This window comes from Schistocerca serialis, chromosome 2, assembly GCF_023864345.2.
Source record: "Schistocerca serialis cubense isolate TAMUIC-IGC-003099 chromosome 2, iqSchSeri2.2, whole genome shotgun sequence".
Taxonomy (NCBI): Eukaryota; Metazoa; Arthropoda; class Insecta; order Orthoptera; family Acrididae; genus Schistocerca; species Schistocerca serialis.
In genome coordinates this window covers 135839383-135865485 of record NC_064639.1, presented here as the reverse complement: position 1 = coordinate 135865485, position 26103 = coordinate 135839383, and the positions used below count along the sequence as shown (strand labels likewise).

General features: G+C 43.6%; 1 long non-coding RNA gene and 1 pseudogene across 1 annotated transcript in view; one reads left to right on the top strand and one right to left on the bottom strand.

Moving 5' to 3' along the window:
- The window catches only part of LOC126456850 (uncharacterized), a 93437-nt gene that overhangs the window by 35175 nt on the left and 32159 nt on the right, over positions 1-26103 (top strand). Inside the window, exon 2 of the long non-coding RNA XR_007585392.1 lies at positions 12854-13021. This is a non-coding gene — a long non-coding RNA (uncharacterized LOC126456850). The remainder of the gene's footprint in view (positions 1-12853; positions 13022-26103) is intronic.
- Positions 2869-2986, bottom strand: LOC126458973 (5S ribosomal RNA; annotated as a pseudogene).

Sequence of the window (26103 nt, the reverse complement as noted above, 5' to 3'; positions counted from 1 at the left end):
GAATTAATTACGAATATTTTCGAGATAACGACAGAGTAAATAAACATGAAACAATCGACAATCACACCAGCGATATATATTGAACCATCACAGGTTAGCCACAACACATAATTTATCTCACATCACTAAAATGTACCTGATGAACACGGACGTTAATAATAACACCATTTGACAGCAGTTTAACAGCGCCACAGTGGGTCACGCCCATGTAGAACACATTTCAAAAAAAATTTAAAAATAGTTGTAGTCCTCGGAATTGAATAAATTATATATCTATTAAAAGGTAATAGTCTGCAGATTCAGAAAACACAAAAAAGTAAAAATTGAACTTTTCATGATTTTGAGTCTTTCCGGAGCCCCTTAAATAATACGCGTGTACGCGTGAAACATCTCAGTATCGCTGTGGAAAGGTGTGGAAAATAATCTGCCTCTCAATGAACCGATAGGACTTAGGTATGGAGCAATGTTGACCATTCCTTCTGTTTACGTTCTACTTTTGAGTCAGCAATTATTAGTGTATCACCTGATGGTGCGAAAATTCAGTCATTAAGTCTTGAATCATTCCCAAAATGTCATGACACCTATATCGACGTATTCAAGTGTGTCAATGTTAGATGATAATCTTTCACTTATTGGGAAAGAGCAGAAATGTTTTTTGTCGCAGGCATCTCGTCTGTTGTAATGATCGTTTGTAGCAACTTACTGTCAAGCACGCCCAACCAGATCTCTCTAATCTGTTGCCCAAAAGCAACACTGGCCATATAAATTTGAAAAATTTTAATTCCGACTGCTTGACACTTCATTCTGACTGTCTAACGTCCTGAGACTTGAAGTTCCCGCTGTTATTTCCCTCAGCGCAACACTAAATCAGCGACAATTTATTAGTAAAATCAGTTCATAAGGTTCTCTGCTTCAAGTTTCTAGATATAAAAGTGCTTCCTCTGTTACTGTACTACAGGCTCACTGGTTTATTTATACAATAATTTTTATTTCATGCCTGTATTGCGTTGGTTTCTTGCGCCATATCTGTCGAGGGAAACATAGATAACATCAGAAGTTACTTATTACATATACGAGTGCGATTTGCAACAGTTAAAACATTTGATCATAACGCCCTCAAACAGATAAACAAGTTTAATAATTCCATAACTAGCGATTTACATGGGTTAAGGTACGTACTTACCGATTTTTCCAGGAAAGCAGGAATTAAGAAGCGATTCTAGAGTTGGGTTTAACCCCCAGTCCATAGCGAGGTCGTAACAGATTAATTACAGGTTCGAACTGGCAGAAAATCAGCCTATTCAGTATGAAAAGAGTCATTCAGGCATTCGCCTTAAATCATCTAAAGTAGCTACAGAAAATCTAAATGTCGACACCTGGATAAGAATATCAGGTCTGAAAACTTAGTTTTCAATCACATTGTCACATCATTCAGGAGCCTTTGAACTCATTTTTAGTTTTGAATTTTAAATTCTTAATAATAAGATGTTCTAAAATGTGTTAAGAGATTCCGTGTGCAGAGGATACGTAATTACCTGTATTTGCTGTTAATTATGTACCGTCTTATGCTGGAAAACTAGCATTTCTATTCGACATTAGCAAAAGACACAACTGGAGGAATAGGTCGACCCATATTTGGCATCAAGCAAGATATATATTTTTTATCTTCTTCGGGATAACATACAGTTTTCTTATGGGGAGGCTACAGCGTTTAAAGTTCTTTTTGGAAAATTTGATTCCTGTTGGCCATCCGTAGCTTCACTAAATTGATCGGGGGCATCTGCTCATTCTTCTACCGAGCAAGACGGATGAATCTAATGACCATGTTTGTCCACTTTAATTTTCTCTAAGGAACGGGACTTGTATTGCCCCCTCCCTGCCCCCCAAACACACACACATACAAACTAATACACCTTCACTCGTTCAAGTAATGAAGTACTCATTATAATCTTTTTATTATCACTAATTCGATTTCATACATAATTCTACAACTCTTGCGTTTCAAAAGTTCAAAAAATTGTGGTAGATTGTGTCAGTTAAGGTTTTCTTGTACCTATTGCTCAATCGTTACACAATTGCTTAATTTGTATTTCGTTGTTCACTGTTTCGACAGACGTGTTTTGAACATAAATTTCATTACCTAACTATCAGAGGTCTGAGTTAGCCACATTATGATTTCTAAAATGGTTAATTTCCTAAAAGCTGTTAACGCCCTCCACACAAGTTTATCGGAAGGAAGTGCAGAGGGCACTTTATGGGGGTCAGCCACTGTTGTCCTCGTTTCATCTCCCAGTGTCGAGCCGATAAAGGGCAATGGGTCTCCTCGTGTTTGGCCCACGGTCAGCTCCAGCTGATAGCGGTTTCGGAGCTTCCCACGCGCCGAGGACAATGGCTTCACTGCGGCACGTGTGCCGCCACAACAGTAAAACAGCGTACATCTTCACTTAAGCTGATCAAAAGTTCAGTTTTCTACACTTTGCTTCTTTCGTACCGAATACACAAGTCAGGTAGCCCGTATTTCCTAAAATACACAGGTTCCACGTTCGATGAAAGCATTTACCCCGTTTGCTCGTAACTCGTTAAATTTAGTCTACGTGATAAATAATACAAATTTAAGGGCCCTCGATTCGTCTAAATACCCTAAACTAAGACTAAAACTAAACTACGTCCGAAGGGCCTTGGAAGCCCCTAGGGTACCGCCCGGTCGCCGTGTCATACTTAGCCTACAGGCGCCACCTGATGCTGACATGGAGGGGCATGTGGTCAGCACACCGCACTCGCGGCCGTATGTCAGTTTACGGGACCGGAGCCGCTACTTCTCAATCAAGTAGCTCGTCAGTTTGACTCACAACGGCTGAGTGCAGCCCTTGCCAACAGCGCTCTGCAGACTGGATGGTCACCCATCAAAGTGCTAGACCAGCCCGACAGCGCTTAACTTCGGTGATCTGACGGGAACCGGCGTTTCCACTGCGGCAAAGCCGTTGACCGTCTTAGTACCCAGGGATTGCAATTTGGAACAACTTAGTTTCGGGCCATAAAAGAGAAAACGTTGCTGGGAACGAGAACAAGGAACTTCGTTTTATTAACAGAAGACGTGGAAGACGCTAATCAGCCTGCCTGCACTACACTTGTCCGTCCTGTGCTAAAGCAGAAAGGACTGACAAGTGACGTCGAAAAAGTTGAAAGAAGACCAGCTCGTTTTTTATTATCACGAAATATGGGACGGAGTTCTATCTATTGCTTGAGACTTTGTCCAGCAGTTTGCTCAGGGTCGGCACTGTTACAATCGGGTTTGGCATGGTTAATTCGAAGGGGTGGCCTGATACCCTTCCTGCCGCCACCCCATACCCCCCCCCCCCCCCGAACGGAATCAGTGTACCACAGCTGTCTGCATTTAGTGTAAATCGTGAAATAGTGCGGACGTGTTGCGAGTCGTGTAACTCAGGCGGGACATGGGGACCAGCCAGGTATTCACCTAGTGGGATGTGGAAAACCGCCTAAATACCACATTCAGGCTGGCTGGCACACCGGCCTTCGTCGTTAATCCGCTCAGCGGATTCGTACTGGGGTCGGCGAGCCCACCCGAGTCCAGAAAGCAGCGCAAATATGGGACGGAGTATTACGGACATTATTTGCGAGGTAGGAAGAGGCGTTTCTAGCTGCGGCGAAATCTTTTTACAGAATTTTAATCACCATCTTTCTCCTCCAGGGGTGAAATTATTTTCTTGATTCCCATTTACACAGGGAGAAATTACCATCGCTTTACAGTAAGAGAAATCGGAGTTACCATGGAAGGTTTTAGATGTTCATTTTTTCCATATGGCATTCAAGAGTGGAACGGTGGAGAAATTGAAAGTGGTTCTGTAAAGACTCTGCCAGGCACTTGTATGTCATTTGCAGAGTAGTAACGTACATTCAGATTCAGAATCGACAAATTAGCCATGATGTCCCCATAAGAGACATGAATACCGGTGTATTGTGTGTTGAACTGGTGACCTAGAAACGACGGAGAGGCTTCGTCCCGCCGTAGCCCTCAGTGGTACACAACCCCACGATAGGCCACAGCAGTCCAGCCACCCCATTGCCACCCCACACCAAACCCCAGGGTTATTGTGCGTTTCGGCCCCCAGTGCCCTCCCCCCCCCCCCCCCTCCCCCGCCTCCAGTAGCAACCTCTCATACCGGACGAGTGTAACCCCAAATGTTTGCGTGGTAGAGTAACTATGGTGGAGACTGTGTTTGCGCAGCAATCGCCGACATAGTGTATCTGAGGCGGAATAAGTGGAACCAGCCCACATTCGCCGAGGAAGATGGAAAACCATCCACAGGCTGGCCGGCACACCGGACCTCGACACTAATCCGCCTGGCGGATTTGTTATGGGGACCGGCACGCCTTCCCACGCGGCTAGCCGGGCGGGCATTGAATACTGGTACACAAACTGTGCATCAGTTCCGACGTGTGGAATGTAAAACGCTCAAAGCTAGCCGTGTGCAGTTGCCTACCAGCTCCTCTCAAGGTTGGGAAGTAAGGCCGGTATTACACTATCAAATTTCTTTGTCAAAGATTTGATCAAAGATGGGATCCAATATTACGTCCAATATATTTGATAAAGATCTTTCAAGTAGCGCTAGAGGGGGTATTACACTGTCATCAAAGTTTTCGTCAAAGTTCAAGATGGCTGACAACAACTTGTTACAACCGCAGCAGTTCTACGTACTCAAATTGCATTGTGTGCACATGCGGAAAAGAAGTGGGGGGAAAAATGGAACCATACATACGAGGTTGACAGTCTTAAAAGTCCTGGGATTACAAGTTGATAATAAATTCAGTTGGGAGGAGCACACCACAGAACTGCAGAAAGGCCTTAACAAATCTGTATTTGCAATTCGAGGGTTAGCAGACATAGGAAACATAAAAATGAAAAAGCTTGCATACTTTCATTCCATAATGTCATATGGGATAATATTTTGGGGTAAATCTTGAAGTCAAACAAGTTTTCAAGGTCCAAAAGCGTGTAATACGTATTATTTGTGGAGTAAATTCACGGACCTCCTGCAGAAACCTCTTCAAAGAACTGGGTATACTAACTACTGCCTCTCAGTATATTTACATCTTAATGAAATTTGTCGTAAATAATATATCTCTTTTTCCAACAAACAACTCAGTTCATACATACAATACCAGGAACAAAAATGATCTGCACAAGGACTTAAAAGCGTCTGTGATCTATTCTGTTACTCGTTTTAATTCTCTGTGGGTGTTTTTAGTATTTGGAAAAAGGGACCGATGACCATCGCAGTCTGGTCCCTTTAATCCCACAAACCAAACAACTTACTTTAGTTCAAAAAGGGGTCCACTACTCAGGAACACTCATCTTCAATTATTTGCCAGGAAACATAAAAAATTTAGTTAGAAATAAAGATCAGTTTAAAAGGAGCCTGAAAGACTTACTACTGGCCAACTCCTTCTACTCCATTGGCGAAATTTTTAATAGAAACAAATGATGTATTGTATTTATTCATACTATTAGTATTGTTATTTCAGCTTAAAAAAAATCGACATGTTGCACATCCACGAGGCTCTCCTCAGCACGGATCTATGGAACGAAAAACTAATCTAATCTGGGTGAAGCCGTGGGTTTTACGACGGCACGATAAAAAAATTCAACAAAACTTGTTACGTGAGCTTGCAGTGGAAGACGTCAAGTCGTACATCAATTACTTAAGAATGGATGAGCATACATTTCTGTATGTGCTCAATGAAGTGTATCCTCATATCACAAAGCACAATATTCACTTAAGAACTGCTACATCTGCAGAAGACAGGCTCACTGTAACACTCCCATTCCTTGCTACAGGAGAGGGTTATGTTAGGTTAGGTTAGGTTAGATCAGGTTAGGTCTCCAATCTTCTTAATCAATTTTTGTATTCAGGGTGCCTCACGTTGTAAAGCGCCTCATCAGCTTCATACATCTCTATTAATTTTGTAGTTGTCGGCACACACCAATTGTATTTACCGGCAATGGTTATAAAAACACTGCAGACGACAGTACGCTGCAGCGATGCTAGCGCTCCATGTGGTAACATGTCAGATTGCAGTGAACAGAAGACAAGCGGTTTCTTTGATCAAATATACAGCGAGGCCCTAGATTTGATAAAATATTGGACGACATTTGACAAAGTCCCTATTACACTATCAAATATCTTTGACAAAGATATTGGACAAAGAAATTTGATAGTGTAGTACCGGCCTAACCACAGCACTCTTAACGCCTCATCGGTGTACCACCAATCATTAACAGTAATGGAGATCCGTGTATTGCTGAAAATTATGAATTGTGTAACAGTTAACCCTTTTTTTAAAATTATAATTCTCCTGACGGATTTGATGCAGCATGCCACGAGCTCCTCGACTGTGCTAACCTCTTCATGTCAGAGTAGCACTTGCGCCCTTTTCCGAGAGGAGTAGTCTATGTACCAGTACCAGGTTTCGCTCTCTCCCTTCTCTCATAATCTCCAAAAGCACTCACACTTCGCTAAGGAGAAGTGCTCAAATGGACGTTGTGCTCCTGTTATAGTTACCACAGTGGATTTATTCTTTCGTACGTGGTCCACAAACTGATATGCAGGGTGGTCCTCAGGTGAGGAATAAACCTTCTAAAACAAAAACAGGTGGATAAACAGAAACTGAAAGTCGAGTTGCGTGATATGAAACATGGCTCCCGATTGGAAGCCACTCTCTTGGATGCAACTTGTATCAAATGGAGAATTACACTATTAAAACAATGCTGTCCTTCATTTGAGACTATCGATACTCATTCTTGAGCTACACTGTGTGATCAAAAGTGTCCGGACACCTGGCTAATAATGACTTACAAGTTAGAGGCGCATCCCGTCGGTAATGCTGCAATTCAATATGGTTGTGACCCACCCTTAGTCTTGATGACAGATCCCACTCTCGGAGGCATACGTTCAATCAGGTGCTGGAAGGTTACTTCGGGAATGGCAGACCATTCTTCTTGGAGTGCTGCACTGAGGAGAGGTATCGATGTCGGTCGGTGAGGCCTGACACGAAGTCGGCGTTCCAAACATCTCAAAGGTCTTCCATAGGACTCAGGTCGGGACTCTGTGCATACCAGTCCATTACAGGGACGTTATTGTCGTGCAACCACTCCGCCACAGGCCGTGCATTATCAACATGTGCTCGATTATTCTGCATGATGCAATAGCCATCCTCGAATTGCTCTTCATCAGTGGGAAGCAAGAAGTTGGTTAAAACATCAGTGTAGGCCAGTGCTGTGATAGTGCCACGCACAACAACAAGCCCCGTCCATGAAAAATACGACCACACCCTAACACCACCGCCTCCGAATTTGTTGGCATTACAGACGGTGGCAGATGTTCACCGGCCATTCGCCGTACCCACACCCTGCCATCGGATCGCCACGTTGTGTACCGTGATTTGTCACTCAACACTACGTTTTTCCACTGTTGAATCGTCCAATGTTTTACGCTCCTTACAGCAAACGGGGTGTCGTTTGGCATTTACCGGCGTGATGTGTGGCTCGATCATGAAATCGAACATTCCTTAAAAAAAAAAAAAAAAAAAAAAAAAAAAAAACTTCAAATGACTCTAAGCACTATGAGACTTAACATCTGAGGTCATCTGTCCCCTAGACTTAGAACGACTTAAACCTAACTAACCTAAGAACATCACACACATCCATGCCTAAGGCAGTATTCGAGTCTGCGACCGTAGCAGCAGCGCGGTTCCGGACTGAAGCGCCCAGAACCGCTCGGCCACAGCGGCCGGCCAACATTTCTCACCTCCCGGCTAACAGTTATAGTACTGGCAGTGGGTCCTGATGCAGTTTGGAATTCCTTGGTGATGATCTGGATAGATGTCAGCCTATTACACATTACGACCCTCTTCAGCTGCCGGCGGTCTCTGTCAGTCAACAGACGAGGTCGGTCTGTACGCCTTTGTTCTGCACGTGTCCCTTCTAGCTTCCAATTCATTATTACATTGGAAACAATGGACTTACGGATGCTTTGGAGTGTGGAAATCTCTCGTACAGATGTATGACATAAGTGACACCCAATCACGTGACCACGTTCGAAGTCTGTCAGTCCCGCGGAGCGCCCCATTCTGCTTTCTCACGATGTCTAATGACTACTGAGGTCGCTGATATGGAGTACCTGGCAGTAGGTGGCAGTACAATGCACCTAATGCTAAAAACGTATGTTTTTGAGTGTCTCCGGATACTTTTGATCACATAGTGTATGTGGCGTATAGTATAGATAAAAGCGAAAGCTGATAATAATACTTAAAGGCTACAGGATGAGCTTGACGTACGGTAAAAAACGTGGTAAGGTTGTTGCAATCTAGCTTACCCATTCGGCATGGACTTTAACCGACATGCGTCAACAATCTGCTCCCCGAAATGTGCAAGGACTATGGTCCTCAGCACACACATAGGCGTCTTTACATGCCCCCATAGATATAAATCTAACAACGAAGAATGTATGTGGCTTAATGTTTTAGATTCTGTCTGTAAATATTAGACACATATGATGTGACTAAGACACAGCATAATTAATGACGTATAGAGGAAAAAAAAACAGCACAGTCCAGATTATGATATATTTTGTATACCTGTATATGCATCATGGGACATAAGGTTAGAGACAAATCATATATTTTATATTTGAGAAGAGATTTTCAGGTTCATTTCTAGCTGTTATTAATCGTAAGTCAGTGCTAGATACAGTAAAAAGGAAGGGAAAATAATAACTTATTGCTCGTAAGGAAGAACGTAATTAAAGCCAGTTTTTATTGCAGGTATCGTAGAGTAAGAGAGGTGAAATAACATCGGAAAATATTCCGAATTTTGATGGACTACAGCATGGGGTTGGCAAGTTGATCGTTGTGTCTGCGCATGATGTCCTTTTTTCCGCCTCGTGTTAGTTCGTTCTTAGCCTCGTCGGTCGCTGTTTGTGAAGTCTGTGAGTGTGTAGTTCGGGCCGCGTGGCAGTAACGAGCAAATACGTGATTCGTTCGCAGTCTTCAACTGGCAGAAAAAGGAAGTAAACACTTCGAGAGCGGGTTTTTATTGCGAAAACACAGTGGAAGACAGGTTAATTGGTTACAACTCTACGGGCATTCTGGAGAGAATTCATTGTGCGCCATGTCCCAACAAATGCAACAATTTTATCGTTTTCAAGGAAGATTGGAAAAAACTGGTGTATTAAACAATGACAGTGGTACATATAGACCATCACTAAGTGCAGAGTTTGCTGATAATGTTCGAAGACACTTGGAGAATTCTTCGATGAAATCAATGCGCCGATTGAGATAGACGACAGGCATTTCATATGGCACATGCTGAGAAGAAATCTGGATAGAGATCAAACAGAGTGCTCGTGACGCAAGAATTTCAAGAAACAGATCATGATAATAGAAGGCATTACTGTCGATGGTTTCAGGGGCTTCTTATTCACGGTCCACTTGAGTGACAGGCAGGGTTCCATCTGTCGTGTTGCATCAACACAGGAAACAGGTGATACTGGACTGCTGTGAGCCCCCATATCATCCAAGAAACAAAACTTCATGATGGAAAGGTTGTAACGTGGTATGCGGTGTCAACCTCCAAGATAACTGGAGGTTGATACGACTACAATACTACTGTTAACATGGGCATCTTCAGTACGTCTGTGGAGCAGCTTCATGACGTCTAACTTACAGAAGTTACACTCCTGGAATGGAAAAAAGAACACATTGACGCCGGTGTGTCAGACCCACCATACTTGCTCCGGACACTGCGAGAGGGCTGTACAAGCAATGATCACACGCACGGCACGGCGGACACACCAGGAACCGCGGTGTTGGCCGTCGAATGGCGCTAGCTGCGCAGCCTTTGTGCACCGCCGCCGTCAGTGTCAGCCAGTTTGCCGTGGCATACGGAGCTCCATCGCAGTCTTTAACACTGGTAGCATGCCGCGACAGCGTGGACGTGAACCGTATGTGCAGTTGACGGACATTGAGCGAGGGCGTATAGTGGGCATGCGGGAGGCCGGGTGGACGTACCGCCGAATTGCTCAACACGTGGGGCGTGAGGTCTCCACAGTACATCGATGTTGTCGCCAGTGGTCGGCGGAAGGTGCACGTGCCCGTCGACCTGGGACCGGACCGCAGCGACGCACGGATGCACGCCAAGACCGTAGGATCCTACGCAGTGCCGTAGGGGACCGCACCGCCACTCCCCAGCAAATTAGGGACACTGTTGCTCCTGGGGTATCGGCGAGGACCATTCGCAACCGTCTCCATGATGCTGGGCTACGGTCCCGCACACCGTTAGGCCGTCTTCCGCTCACGCCCCACCATCGTGCAGCCCGCCTCCAGTGGCGTCGCGACAGGCGTGAATGGAGGGACGAATGGAGACGTGTCGTCTTCAGCGATGAGAGTCGCTTCTGCCTTGGTGCCAATGATGGTCGTATGCGTGTTTGGCGCCGTGAAGGTGAGCGCCACAATCAGGACTGCATACGACCGAGGCACACAGGGCCAACACCCGGCATCATGGTGTGGGGAGCGATCTCCTACACTGGCCGTACACCACTGGTGATCGTCGAGGGGACACTGAATAGTGCACGGTACATCCAAACCGTCATCGAACCCATCGTTCTACCATTCCTAGACCGGCAAGGGAACTTGCTGTTCAAACAGGACAATGCACGTCCGCATGTATCCCGTGCCACCCAACGTGCTCTAGAAGGTGTAAGTCAACTACCCTGGCCAGCAAGATCTCCGGATCTGTCCCCCATTGAGCATGTTTGGGACTGGATGAAGCGTCGTCTCACGCGGTCTGCACGTCTAGCACGAACGCTGGTCCAACTGAGGCGCCAGGTGGAAATGGCATGGCAAGCCGTTCCACAGGACTACATCCAGCATCTCTACGATCGTCTCCATGGGAGAATAGCAGCCTGCATTGCTGCGAAAGGTTGATATACACTGTACTAGTGCCGACATTGTGCATGCTCTGTTGGCTGTGTCTATGTGCCTGTGGTTCTGTCAGTGTGATCATGTGATGTATCTGACCCCAGGAATGTGTCAATAAAGTTTCCCCTTCCTGGGACAATGAATTCATGGTGTTCTTATTTCAATTTCCAGGAGTGTATTTACAACACGATGGAGCACCGTGTCACACGTCTAACGCTTCCATGCAACTTGTAACCAGTTTCCTTGGCAATTAAAAAAGAGATTACCCTTCCCAATCAACTGACCTAACCTCTCCCCAGGATCTGTTCTTGTGGTGGTATCTTAACATCCGAGTGTACAAGACTAGACTACCTACAATTGCAGAGCCCCGTGAAGCCATTACACAAGAAATATGCTATGTTGGCCGGGACACAGTTCACAGAAGGTCGCGGAATATGGCGAAACGAGTGCCGTTGTGCATCGGTACTGGTGGGGAGCACTTCCAACAGTTGCTGTGAGGACTATCTACGTATGTATGTAATTTCCCCTTTTGTGTATTATCATCTTCCAAAATCGCAAAGCTATCCCAGTATTGATTTAAATGTTACGATTCAGTAAAGTAGTTCAGGTTTATACGGTCCGCACTGTCAATAGATTATAGAGAGAAGCTATGTTTAAGGGAACTCGTCATAATAAAAGGAAACCGGTTTAATTTATCTCAGTGCAACATAGAGCAATCCCCAATAAATAAAAATAATGATATAAAATATTGTGGATTGTGCTGTTACATCATGATTGGTAGCCAGCGAATAACATTTAGGCATGTTGCTGTTTATAGTTGTTTTCAAAGAGGTTTGACTGTGTAAAAATCAGTTTGTTCACGATAATATCTCTGCACCCTTCTTTTAGTTACTTGATCATACGAACAGATCATTTAGTAACGAAATAGAGTAGACTGTAATGAAGTGCCTTCTGATTATTTAATGGAAGAGAGATTAATTAAGTAAGTTCTATATTAAAAAAGTTGTGATTCGTACAAAAATAACAGGAATTGTCACTATTAGTGCTCAATAGGTTCCCTAAATAATTTCAAGAGACTAGCAAGTGAAAAGTGAAGAGTTCACTTATTACCATAGTGATGGCTCACTACACACATCTGATGTCAGGAGACGCGGTCGTTAATGTCTGGTAGGCGTATGTGTGAAATAGAAAACCTCAGTCTGTTGAATTCCTTTAGGGTCCCAAGTTTATTATCTTAATAGACTAGAAGTATTTCTCTTGTGATGATCAAAATAAAAGCAAGAAAAAAAAAACTTGTAAACAAGTTGATGGATATAACATATCCACAGAGCGTTCAGTATACAGTCGTGATCTTTCTATAAGCTATGTAAATATTCTGCACGAAAGAACTATAGCTTTTGTTTCACACTGTTTCATATTGTTAGTGCAAAGAATTTTAGGTATTTTAATTCAGATTACTATTTGTATTATTTCAACAGATTTCATATATTTGAAAATAAAGACGTTGAAAAAATCAGCTAACCAGCTGCAAAACAAAGGTTTATTAGCCCTCGACCTATTTCTAAACATATCTTCTTCCAAGGGAGTGGGTCTTTAGAAATGTCGAAACGTGGGTCAAGGGTTAATAAACCTTTCTCTTGCAGCTGGTTGTCCGATTTCTTTTCAACCTCTTCAGATTTACACAGTTGTTGTTTAGCAGCCATGTTTAAGATTTTCGAAAATGTACTTTAATGTAACCTGCCTTGCAGGAGGATCCTTTTTTTCCTTTTTTTGCTGTTTATCATATTTTTCAATGTGTTTGTTTGTTATATAATTATAACATGACACGCCATTAAATTCCCCAATTAATCTATTCTAGGATCTCAACACAACAGCTCCACATTAGCCTGGCAAGAACCACACAATATTTTCTATGGAAATCAGGGACAACATGGAGGGTCACATGCAGCTAAATATAATGGTCCTATTACAAGTATGTGAAAACATTGGAGAACATGTGTGACTGCACATTATATTACACTTACCTGTGAGTATATTTGAAATTTGGCACTTACTTTTATGCAAAATGAACGCATTAAGTGTCTTCAGTATATGCATGATCGGGTAACTGTAGAGTGATTAATAGCGATGCACATTCTAGAACATCACAGTACATTAATAATTTTGGTGAGACATCGCTATCTTTGTGTCATTTGAAATTATCTTTCCGTGTTGATTTATACGTACAGTATATTGTGGTTTAAAAATGTTAATATAATTTTGTATAGAACAGTTTTATGGCGTTACTGCGCACTTTGTACATCACCTGCTATAGAATACAAAGCGTTTTCTACCACATCATTTAAGTAATATAAATCACGAATGGATACTCATCATCCTCAACAACAAATTAAATTTGTTGAGTTCTATATGGTCCTCTTCCGTTGTACGAATAGTTGCGCTGGGTCATTGATCCAACTCATAACTAGTCATGATCAACAACTGGTGGATAAACGCTTCCTCCGAACTTCTCTGTGCATTACTGTTGTCAACTATATTAATACTGCAAGTTATCTTATGTCATCTCCATATATTCTGTTCCTCATCTTAGTGTTTCTCTTATCTTTTAGAAAACTTTAAGGAATTTCCTTGGTTCGCAGTATTTCTAAGTCCTTCCTGTCTTTACAATTAATCTTCTGTACAACCACGCTTTTCTCAAATAGTTTGCTTGTTGTTGACTCAGGTGACGCCTTTGTTAAAACACTGTATACTCTATGGAGACATTCGGGAGGACGACGGTTCAATCCCGCCTCCGGCCATCCTGATTTAGGTTTTCCGTGATTTCCCTAAATCGCTCCAGGCAAATGTCGGGATAGTTCCTTTGAAAGGGCACGGCCGACTTCCTTCTCCGTACTTCCCCCATCCAATGAGACCGATGACATCGCTGCCTGGTCTTCTCCCCGAAACAATCCAATCCAATCCTCTATGGAGACGTTGGCAGTATATATCACCCACTTATTGATGCGCAGTCATCTTTTTCCCACGGTTTTCCTAAATAACCACACGTGTGTGCCACAACAGTTTTGTTGATGAGACCTACGACTATATTCTCCAAACTATTACCTCAAGTGGCAAGTACTCTGTCAGTGTCAACTACTTGTCTTGCATTAGGTCGGCGTCTAAGGTTTTTTTTTTTTTCTACTTTAGAATTCTGCAAAGGCCCCCTTATTACGTTTGCCATCGATCCACTAGGCTACTTGTCATTACATACAAGTAGACTATTCTCTGCTGCATTTGTCGGTTTTCATGCTGCACCAGTTAATTCGCAACCTGCATCTCTCAATTGTTCACTTGGTATACCTGAGTTATAGAATGGTTTTCGCATTAAAAGTCCATTCCTCACTTCCATTACTCTAAAGTTGAAATACATACTGGTTAAAAACATTCATTTTATGGTACATCAGAAGCTTCGTTTTGAAAACTATACGTAATTTACTGCAATCCCTCTGCAGCAATTCTACACTTTTTTTTTGTTTCTTTTTCTGTGAATCCAGACTTCATCTTCAGCTGGCCTACATGCAAAAGCTCATTAATTGACTAGATGCAAAAGCTCATTAATTGAATTATTAATTGTTAATTTATGTTTGAAGTTACGCGTCATCATCTTTTAGTGGAATCTACCAACATAAACCTTTTTCTATAGAAGTCCTCCACCTTGTCATTGAAGTGTAAGGGCGTTGGTATATAGGCAGTAAACCAGCTCTGTTCTTCTGCAGTAAAATATTCATTCTGAGTTTATTCTATTTCATCTTCGCTTCTTCGCCTTATGGCTGATAAAAAACTAGTCTCTCCCTTTTCATGTTATTTAACTCCTCCTTTCACTCGTCACCTACCTTCAAGTCACTAAATAAAAACTATTGCAGATCGGTTTGTAAATCCGACACTATTTCTTTATACTCGTCATAATTTATCTCGCCAAATGCTTCCTGCATCGAACTACAGAAGCAAAATAGCTAGCCGTGACCGTAGCATAAAACCATTGCCTGAAGTGCCTTTAGGTTGCTACTATCAATTTTCTTTCACTCGGGATGCAATACTCCTACAGTCGAAAACCTGTGGTAGGTAGAAAAAAGGTTCGCTCAGAGCAGCAGTTGCACTCAACGTCCTCAGTCGAATGTATGCCAATCTCTGTCTTCCCCTACAGTTTTTACCTTCTACAGCTCTCTCTATCAGGATGTAAGATATTCCCTGAGAGCTTAAGACATTTTGTACCTTCTCTGTCCGTTGTTCCCACGCATTGTTTCAATATGTTTCTCTCCTCGCCGATCCCGTGGAGAAGCTCCTCATTGCTCACCAGCCCACGCCATTTTCAGCATTATTCTATAGCACCCCATCTCAAACTCTTCGATTCTCTTCTCCATTTTAGCTACAGTCCATCACTCACTGCCATACGGTGCTGTGCATCAAGCGTACATACTTAGTAATTTCTTCCTCAAATTAAGGTTGATGTTTCATACTAGTAGGCTTTCTTCGGGCAGGAATTCCTTTTTTTGTGTACTAGTGGGCGGTTTTTTTTTTGTCCTCTCTGCTTCATTAGTCTTGCGTTATTTATAGTCTAAGTCAGGGTGGTCAGAAACAGTGTGAGAAGCTTGTAAGGTCATTGCAAGGTAGACTGCGATGAGAAATAATTATTAAGTAAAACATTCGATACGTTGTTTATCTTTCGAATTAATTATTACTGAAATTAAATTAATCAGGCCGTTGCACACGCAGGTTCAAGCGATCCGCCAGAGGCGGTATTGGAAGCTGACCTCCCGCAGACGAATAGAAATCGGTGAAGGGTTTTCTCTGTACAGGTACATTTTTAAAGTGCTCAACAGAGGTGTACAAGTGCTGCCGAGAGTGATCTCTTACTGGCGAGAATTATATGGGCCCTTTGCCATTTTAGCCACACAAGTGTGCAATGTGATACCTGACCCCCCCTCCCCCCCTTCCCCCCGCCCACAGCCCACCTGCGCGCCTCACCCTTCCCGCATCATCTTTCATAAACACTGAAATTTCGTCGAATGGCACTGTACGGTCCCTAATGGTTCCACTCCATGTACCAGTGCAAAAAGTGCGGTCGCGGTACACTCCAAAGACTTCGGACCACGTTCTGAGGCGTTGCAGCCCGACGATGAAAGGTTGGATCGTCCGAGGAGGGGTGGAGGAAGGGAGGTGTCAGTAGTGTCGAAGTTCTCAAGAACGTCGTTCTGTTGCACAGTGCACTGGAAACTGTAGTTTTCGACGTGCGTCAATGATCGCCCGAGAGAAGAAGTGACTGATTCTGTTCTAGCGAAGGGGGTTCGAGAACCCCTGGGGCAGTGAGGGCAGCATGTTGATCTGCTGGTAAATCTGGAAAAATACGGATGGTCAAGACCGGGTACAGATTTATGAGTATCTTCCTTTCCCGAAAATGAATTGACTTATGCGTCTGTCGGTCAGTGATAATCTGAAACTCAAAAATAAACAGTCATAGAGCTCTCGAAATTAAGACCAGAATCATGGGACATTGAAATGGTTTGCAGAATGTGATTTTCACTCTGCAGCGGAGTGTGCTTGATATGAAACTTCCTGGCAGATTAAAACTGTGTGCCCGACCGAGACTCGAACTCGGGACCTTTGCCTTTCGCGGGCAAGTGCTCTACCATCTGAGCTACCAAAGCACGACTCACGCCCGGTACTCACAGCTTTACTTCTGCCAGTATCTCGTCTCCTACCTTCCAAACTTTACAGAAGCTCTCCTGCGAACCTTGCAGAACTAGCAGAACTAGAATGGTTTGGATTCTGGCGATGTAACACAGTCGACGAAAAATGTGGTGTTGCCTTTGGCTATTATGAACATTGCCTTAAAAGTGGATGATGAAACAGAAACTGTACACTCACTGACAATTTTCCAAAGAACACCCATCAGAAAAAAAGGTGATGAGGATGATGCAACGCTTATGGATTATGAATTATCTTCCCAAATCGCTTCAGGCAAATCATGTCTCTACGATACTTTTCCAGAGGAGAATTACGTATCTCATGATCTAAGAATTAGCAACACAGTTGTTGAAGTTGCTTCTCTCCTTCACTTCGTGATGGTGAGTGTACCACGCCAAGATTTGCGTACATTGCGATGAATACATAGCCAATGCACACAAACATCTGAGAGCGAGGTGGCGCAGTGGTTGGCACACTGGACTCGCATTCGGGAGGACGATCGTTCAAACCCGCGACCAGCCATCCAGATTTAGGTTTTCCGTGATTTTCCTGAATTGCTCCAGGCAAATGCCAGGAGCGTTCCTTTCAAAGGGCACAGCCGATTTCCTTCTTCATCCTTGACACAATCCGAGCTTGTGCCCAGTCCCCAGTCGCTACTATGTCGACGGAACGTCAAATCCAATCTTCCTTCCAACAGTTGAACAGAAGGATCCTCACAAAAACTTCAGTTGACATTAATTTTAATGAAAGCGTGCCTGTTATTGTTCCCCATGAAAATTTTCTTACAAATGAAAACAACGAAAGCAGCCCTATAGAAATCCTCAGTGACAAAATGACAGGGGGGGGGGGGGGGGGGCAGAAACAGTAGTTACTACAGGCGTTGGTATGTCACTGCAGTGAGATGTGGATTAGAGAAAGCTGTCCTTCATCCCACTGTCTCTGTAATAGGGGAAGATGTCGACTTGACTTGTTTGCTCATTTGCTTTTCAGGCTCTAAAAAATGGTTCAAATGGCTCTGAGCACTATGGGACTTAACATCTGAGGTCATCAGTCCCCTAGAACTTAGAACTACTTAAACCTAACTAACCTAAGGACATCACACACATCCATGCCCGAGGCAGGATTCGAATCTGCGACCGTAGCGGTCGCGCGGTTCCAGACTGTAGCGCCTAGAACCGCATGGCCACTGCGGTGGCTTTTCAGGCTTTATGAAGCCTCGTAGGGGCGAGGTTGGAACGAGACTGTTTACAACAAAGAAACTCCAACAACCTCATTTTCCAGAAACCATCTTCGTTTTTCATACCTTTAGCAAATGTGGTATTACCTATGCCATTTAAAACAAAATCAAAAGGGGAGTGATTAACTCTTTTAGAGTTTATTTATAGCAATATTAGTTCTGTTAATCATCTGATTTTATAAAATACTTTTTGGAACACTATTTCTTATTACTTGCAGGTGTTTGGTTGCTTACTTACAGATATAACACTGGCCCAATAGCCCCCTACGGCATACCGAGAGCGGGTGGACGCGATAAAGGCGACATTCCATGCTCCATGGTTTGCGGCATGTACCGCAGTGTTGTAGGATTGGCGCGCCGTTATTCGCTCCGCGAGATAATGACGACAATGATACAAATGTTGATTTATAAAAAGTACACATTCATCTACATCTACATCTACATCTACATTGATACTCCGCAAGCGACCCAACGGTGTGTGGCGGAGGGCACTTTACGTGCCACTGTCATTACCTCCCTTTCCTGTTCCAGTCGCGTATGGTTCGCGGGAAGAACGACTGTCTGAAAGCCTCCGTGCGCGCTCTAATCTCTCTAATTTTACATTCGTGATCTCCTCGGGAGGTATAAGTAGGGGGAAGCAATATATTCGATACCTCATCCAGAAACGCACCCTCTCGAAACCTGGACAGCAAGCTACACCGCGATGCAGAGCGCCTCTCTTGCAGAGTCTACCACTTGAGTTTATTAAACATCTCCGTAACGCTATCACGGTTACCAAATAACCCGGTGACGAAACGCGCCGCTCTTCTTTGGATCTTTTCTATCTCCTCCGTCAACCCGACCTGGTACGGATCCCACACTGATGAGCAATACTCAAGTATAGGTCGAACGAGTGTTTTGTAAGCCACCTCCTTTGTTGATGGACTACATTTTCTAAGCACTCTCCCAATGAATCTCAACCTGGTACCCGCCTTACCAACAATTAATTTTATATGATCATTCCACTTCAAATCGTTCCGTACGCATACTCCCAGATATTTTACAGAAGTAACTGCTACCAGTGCTTGTTCCGCTATCATATAATCATACATTAAAGGATCCTTCTTTCTATGTATTCGCAATACATTACATTTGTCTATGTTAAGGGTCAGTTGCCACTCCCTGCACCAAGTGCCTATCCGCTGCAGATCTTCCTGTATTTCGCTACAATTTTCTAATGCAGCAACTTCTCTGTATACTACAGCATCATCCGCGAAAAGCCGCATGGAACTTCCGACACTATCTACTAAGTCATTTATATATATTGTGAAAAGCAATGGCCCCATAACGCTCCCCTGTGGCACGCCAGAGGTTACTTTAACGTCTGTAGACGTCTCTCCATTGATAACAACATGCTGTGTTCTGTTTGCTAAAAACTCTTCAATCCAGCCACACAGCTGGTCTGATATTCCGTAGGCTCTTACTTTGTTTATCAGGCGACAGTGCGGAACTGTATCGAACGCCTTCCGGAAGTCAAGAAAAATAGCATCTACCTGGGAGCCTGTATCTAATATTTTCTGGGTCTCATGAACAAATAAGGCGAGTTGGGTCTCACACGATCGCTGTTTCCGGAATCCATGTTGATTCCTACATAGTAGATTCTGGGTTTCCAGAAATGACATGATACGCGAGCAAAAAACATGTTCTAAAATTCTACAAGAGATCGACGTAAGAGATATAGGTCTATAGTTTTGCGCATCTGCTCGACGACCCTTCTTGAAGACTGGGACTATCTGTGCTCTTTTCCAATCATTTGGAACCCTCCGTTCCTCTAGAGACTTGCGGTACACGGCTGTTAGAAGGGGGGCAAGTTCTTTCGCGTACTCTGTGTAGAATCGAATTGGTATCCCGTCAGGTCCAGTGGACTTTCCTCTATTGAGTGATTCCAGTTGCTTTTCTATTCCTTGGACACTTATTTCGATGTCAGCCATTTTTTCGTTTGTGCGAGGATTTAGAGAAGGAACTGCAGTGCGGTCTTCCTCTGTGAAACAGCTTTGGAAAAAGGTGTTTAGTATTTCAGCTTTACGCATGTCATCCTCTGTTTCAATGCCATCATCATCCCGTAGTGTCTGGATATGCTGTTTCGAGCCACTTACTGATTTAACGTAAGACCAGAACTTCCTAGGATATTCTGTCAAGTCGGTACATAGAATTTTACTTTCGAATTCAATGAACGCTTCACGCATAGCCCTCCTTACGCTAACTTTGACATCGTTTAGCTTCTGTTTGTCTGAGAGGTTTTGGCTGCGTTTAAACTTGGAGTGGAGCTCTCTTTGCTTTCGCAGTAGTTTCCTAACTTTGTTGTTGTACCACGGTGGGTTTTTCCCGTCCCTCACAGTTTTACTCGGCACGTACCTGTCTAAAACGCATTTTACGATTGCCTTGAACTTTTTCCATAAACACTCAACATTGTCAGTGTCGGAACAGAAATTTTCGTTTTGATCTGTTAGGTAGTCTGAAATCTGCCTTCTATTACTCTTGCTAAACAGATAAACCTTCCTCCCTTTTTTTATATTCCTATTAACTTCCATATTCAGGGATGCTGCAACGGCCTTATGATCACTGATTCCCTGTTCTGTACATACAGAGTCGAAAAGTTCGGGTCTGTTTGTTATCAGTAGGTCCAAGATGTTATCTCCACGAGTCGGTTCTCTGTTTAATTGCTCGAGGTAATTTTCGGATAGTGCACTCAGTATAATGTCACTCGATGCTCTGTCCCTACCACCCGTCCTAAACATCTGAGTGTCCCAGTCTATATCTGGTAAATTGAAATCTCCACCTAAGACTATAACATGCTGAGAAAATTTATGTGAAATGTATTCCAAATTTTCTCTCAGTTGTTCTGCCACTAATGCTGCTGAGTCGGGAGGTCGGTAAAAGGAGCCAATTATTAACCTAGTTCGGTTGTTTAGTGTAACCTCCACCCATAATAATTCACAGGAACTATCCACTTCTACTTCACTACAGGATAAACTACTACTAACAGCGACGAACACTCCACCACCGGTTGCATGCAATCTATCCTTTCTAAACACCGTCTGTACCTTTGTAAAAATTTCGGCAGAATTTATCTCTGGCTTAAGCCAGCTTTCTGTACCTATAACGATTTCAGCTTCGGTGCTTTCTATCAGCGCTTGAAGTTCCGGTACTTTACCAACGCAGCTTCGACAGTTGACAATTACAATACCGATTGCTGCTTGGTCCCCGCATGTCCTGACTTTGCCCCACACCCGTTGAGGCTGTTGCCCTTTCTGTACTTGCCCAAGGCCATCTAACCTAAAAAACCGCCCAGCCCACGCCACACAACCCCTGCTACCCGTGTAGCCGCTTGTTGCGTGTAGTGGACTCCTGACCTATCCAGCGGAACCCGAAACCCCACCACCCTATGGCGCAAGTCGAGGAATCTGCAGCCCACACGGTCGCAGAACCGTCTCAGCCTCTGATTCAGACCCTCCACTCGGCTCTGTACCAAAGGTCCGCAGTCAGTCCTGTCGACGATGCTGCAGATGGTGAGCTCTGCTTTCATCCCGCTAGCGAGACTGGCAGTCTTCACCAAATCAGATAGCCGCCGGAAGCCAGAGAGGATTTCCTCCGATCCATAGCGACACACATCATTGGTGCCGACATGAGCGACCACCTGCAGATGGGTGCACCCTGTACCCTCCATGGCATCCGGAAGGACCCTTTCCACATCTGGAATGACTCCCCCCGGTATGTACACGGAGTGCACATTGGTTTTCTTCCCCTCTCTTGCTGCCATTTCCCTAAGGGGCCCCATTACGCGCCTGACGTTGGAGCTCCCAACTACCAGTAAGCCCACCCTCTGCAACTGCCCGGATCTTGCAGACTGAGGGGCAACCTCTGGAACAGGACAAGCAGCCATGTCAGGCCGAAGATCAGTATCAGCTTGAGACAGAGCCTGAAACCGGTTCGTCAAACAAACTGGAGAGGCTTTCCGTTCAGCCCTCCGGAATGTCTTTCGCCCCCTGCCACACCTTGAAACGACCTCCCACTCTACCACAGGTGAGGGATCAGCCTCAATGCGGGCAGTATCCCGGGCAACCACAGTCTTAGTCCGATCAGGGGATGCGTGGGACGAGCTGGCCGTCCCCGACAAACCCCCATCCGGACCCCCACAGTGATGCCCATTGGCAACAGCCTCAAGCTGTGTGACCGAAGCCAACACTGCCTGAAGCTGGGAGCGAAGGGATGCCAACTCAGCCTGCATCCGAACACAGCAGTTGCAGCCCCTATTCAGGATAATATGCCGCTTTACGATGAGTAATGTAGATTTTCAGTTAGTCCTTGGTTAAATTGGCACTGAACATTAATTTTATACCATTAAATACTAATTTTAATAATGGGCTATACGGAGGCTTACCTAACACAGATTTAGATGTAAATTAGCATTTGCGTATTGCAGTTCAGTAAACAGCCGCCCTGACCGCGTGTTTTAACTTCAGCAACTTATCAAATGTTGCAGTGTACAAATGGAGGTGATCAGGCTTGTAGCTATTCTTCTGTCCAACAACTTACAAGCATCATTACCTCTTCTGAGAAAGGGAAAATTTGCGTGCTACAGTACTTTTGAAAGAAAAGCGGATTTTAATAAAGAAGTCTGTGTCCTCAGTAACACCAGCAGGTAAAAGAAAGGAGGAATGTGTTTTGCGATGTGAGAGAGCTGTCTTGCGTGTATCTGATGAGTGTGACTGCAATCGGTAGGCGTAAACCGTAGTATCACGTTTCAGTTGTGTCATGAAGAAAGAAGGGAGATAATGAAATTATGCTGCCACATAGGCTTCTGCTCTCTAATTGCACAAGCGGACCGCCGAGCCGTACCACTCTACCCGCAGGACGGATCACTCTGTCGGAGAATATCTGTTAGGTTAGCGTAGGAAATGCGGCATGGACATGAGGTTAGAAGAACTCTGTCGTAAGGTCAGTGATGAAATGCCAGCCTATATCATTGGTAATTATTGTGAGAGAACTTTCGTCCTCGCCCATCCAGAAAAGAAGAGATTAATGTGATATTAGTAAACTGCTAATGCATCCATCGCAATATACGATAGTTAGCGTCCTTTATTAAAGGTGAAAGTGCCCAGTGAATATTAGAAACAGAAAGTTGGTTGGAACAGGAAGTAAATAATAACGAAGTTCTAAACACAGACAGGATTATGCATTGTGAGGAGAATTCAGACGCCAGGGGCCGCGGAGTATATATTCCGACAAGAATTCGATTTATTGCAGTAAAGAATTCGATGATATCTAGTGAAGTTACCACCGATTCCTAGTGTGAATTGATCTGGGTGAAGTTAAGCAGCAGTGGTGGATGAAAGACGGTAATTGGCTGCGTAAGCAGCTGTGGTAGCAGAGCGCTTCAGAGAGAACTTCCAGAATTTCGTGAGTAAGTTTCCTGATCCCGGTATCGTAAAACGGCCAGACTTCAATTTGACATCTGTAGAAAGGGAGAGTCTACAGTGGTGGGGCCACTTTTCTTGTTTGGAGACGAAAAGGTGCTACGTGGCAGTTAAGATATGCTACTGTAATAAAGCAAAGATATAATCAATGTGTAGGTTCAGTTTTAACGATCGATCGTCGAGGGTGTAAGCGCATTGGTAGTAGTAGCCTTAGTAGTATTCATGATTATAAAAATTTCCTTATCACAGTCTTGTCGACATAGCAACCCCAAAGATATTCACTTTCTGTCAAGTTTCCACAGCAACCGGTCTTTGGACCTAACATCATTTAAGGTTAGAACAGTTTATGTTTTTCCACTAAAAAAGACACAGACAGAAAGCTTCACTTTTACAGAATAATTGGCTTTTGGACTAGTTCCAACTAACACTTTTTCATAAATAGTATCACTTTCTAATTTAAAATTGCATTTAACGTAGCTTACAATATCCAGCGCTTCAAGTACAAAGATGATCTTTGGCAGTTGATTTACGACTGTCACTTGAAAACTTTTTCGCCCGTAATTTGTAAAACCTTCGCTTCTGCAATGTTACGAGTTTAGATTTATATTTTGTATGCCTGCTAAAGAAAATCTCAGCATCCTAATCGCCGTGAGGTATAGTCCATAAAATACCACGTTCTTGCATTCAATATTCCAAAGACAGCATTATCCCGTGTAATTTGATCTCCCGTTTCATTAAGCTAACTTCAACATTAAAAAATCAACTTCACTTCATCCACAATATTTTCACTCTGACTCAATTCGTAACAATTATCTTCATATAAACTTTTCGACGAAACACTTCAAAATTAATAACTTCACTTTTTATCCACTTTATACAGTGACATCAAACAGTTATAAAGAGCCACGTACCAACATTAACAACGTGGATGAATAATTTTGCATCCATTCTTGACTAAAGCTGAACATGAACTCTCTCGATCTTTACAGTATTAATTCCATACAAAATATTGTTCAGTTTGTAACATTCTCCTTTTTTTCCATTATTACGACAAGGTTAGGCGAGTCACTTCGGGACGACTTCTTTGGAACTCGACCGTCGTTGTTACGTTTCTGATAGCCGGTAGCTCTATGTGACGGTGAGAAGACCTTTCCTTCCGCCCCTGCCACACCCCCGCTCGTATCATGAAACAGAAATAAACACAAACATTTCTTCCAATATTACACCTCTAACAAAAAAATATAAAATTCATTTACCACATCTAAACATCGTAATAAATCTACAGCTACGGGATCAAACCGATTGTACAGCGCTCCAGACACTGTACCATCACAAGTCATGCGACGAAACCTGGTGCCAGAGGCTGAAATTCTTGCGACATTATTCTGGATGTTTGGACCGAAAAAGACTTCAAGGAGGCAGGGAATCAACTTGTGAGAGGAATGTCTTGGATATCATAGCAACGATGAGACCTGAAAAACTCGAATCAGTTATTGAGGAGGAGGGCGTTAGTAATCTCAGACAGTGATACCATCCATGACGTATGGTGTCATAACGACTGTTAAGAAAGGTAAGAAAATATTTCCCTCATCCAGAATAACAGGATACCAATTGCAGAGTATCTGGGTAGTCAAAATCGAATATTCACTGCTGAGGAAGAGGTTGTGGAGCAGAAATGGATAAAATTCAAATACGTTTTTCAAAACGCCTTAGACAAGTGTGTCCCGAGCAAGTTTTTAAGTGATGGAAAAGATCCACCATTGTTTAATATCGGTGTTAGAACGTGGCTACGTAAATAAAGAGCCCTGCAACGGATATTTAAGAGAAGTCGAAACCTAGCTGACAAACATTAGATAAGTGATGTCAAAATGATTGTAAGAAGAGTCGTGCGAGACGCGTCCGATCAGACTAAAAGCACAAAGAAGTTTTAGCCTGACGAAAAATCGGTAAGCGGATCGAAACCACCTGTCCGCTCAGTGAGCATACTGGCACCGAAACGGAAGATGACAGAGATAAGGCCAAAAACACTGAATTCGGTCTTCTGAAACTGTTTCTCTGCGGAATTTGGTAATACGGTCCCTCCTGCTAATCATGCTACGACTGCCGAAACGGTAGGTACTAGAATAAGTTATAGTGGAGCAGAAAAGCAACTACAATCGCTAAATGATAGAAAGGCATGTGCACCAGACGAGATACTTGTAATATTCTGCCGAGATTAGAGGAAAAAACTTTCTCCACAGCTAGTAGCAGTTTACCGTAGGTTGACGGAGCAACGGAAGGTATCTAGCTAATAGAGAAAAAGTGTAGGTTATTCAGATTTCTGAGGAGGGTCGTCGGACAGATGCGCAAGCTTAGAGACCTGTGTTGTCGACAGTGATTTGTTGTACAATGTTTTATGCTCACGTATCATAACGTTTTTGGTGAAAGTGATCTTTCTCTATAAAAAATCAACATGGATTCCGAAAGAGAGTTCTTGTGAAACTCTCCTCGCTTTGTCCCTGCATGAGATCCACAACGCTGTAGACATCGGAATTCAGGTTGATGCCGTGTTTCAAGACTTCAGGCCATTCGGCACTGTCCCGTACTGCCGTTTAGCACAAAAGTACGAGCATACCAAGTATCGGCGGAGATTTGTGTTTGGATTCGAGACTTCTTCGCACATGGAACACAAATGCCGCTCAGAAAGGAATA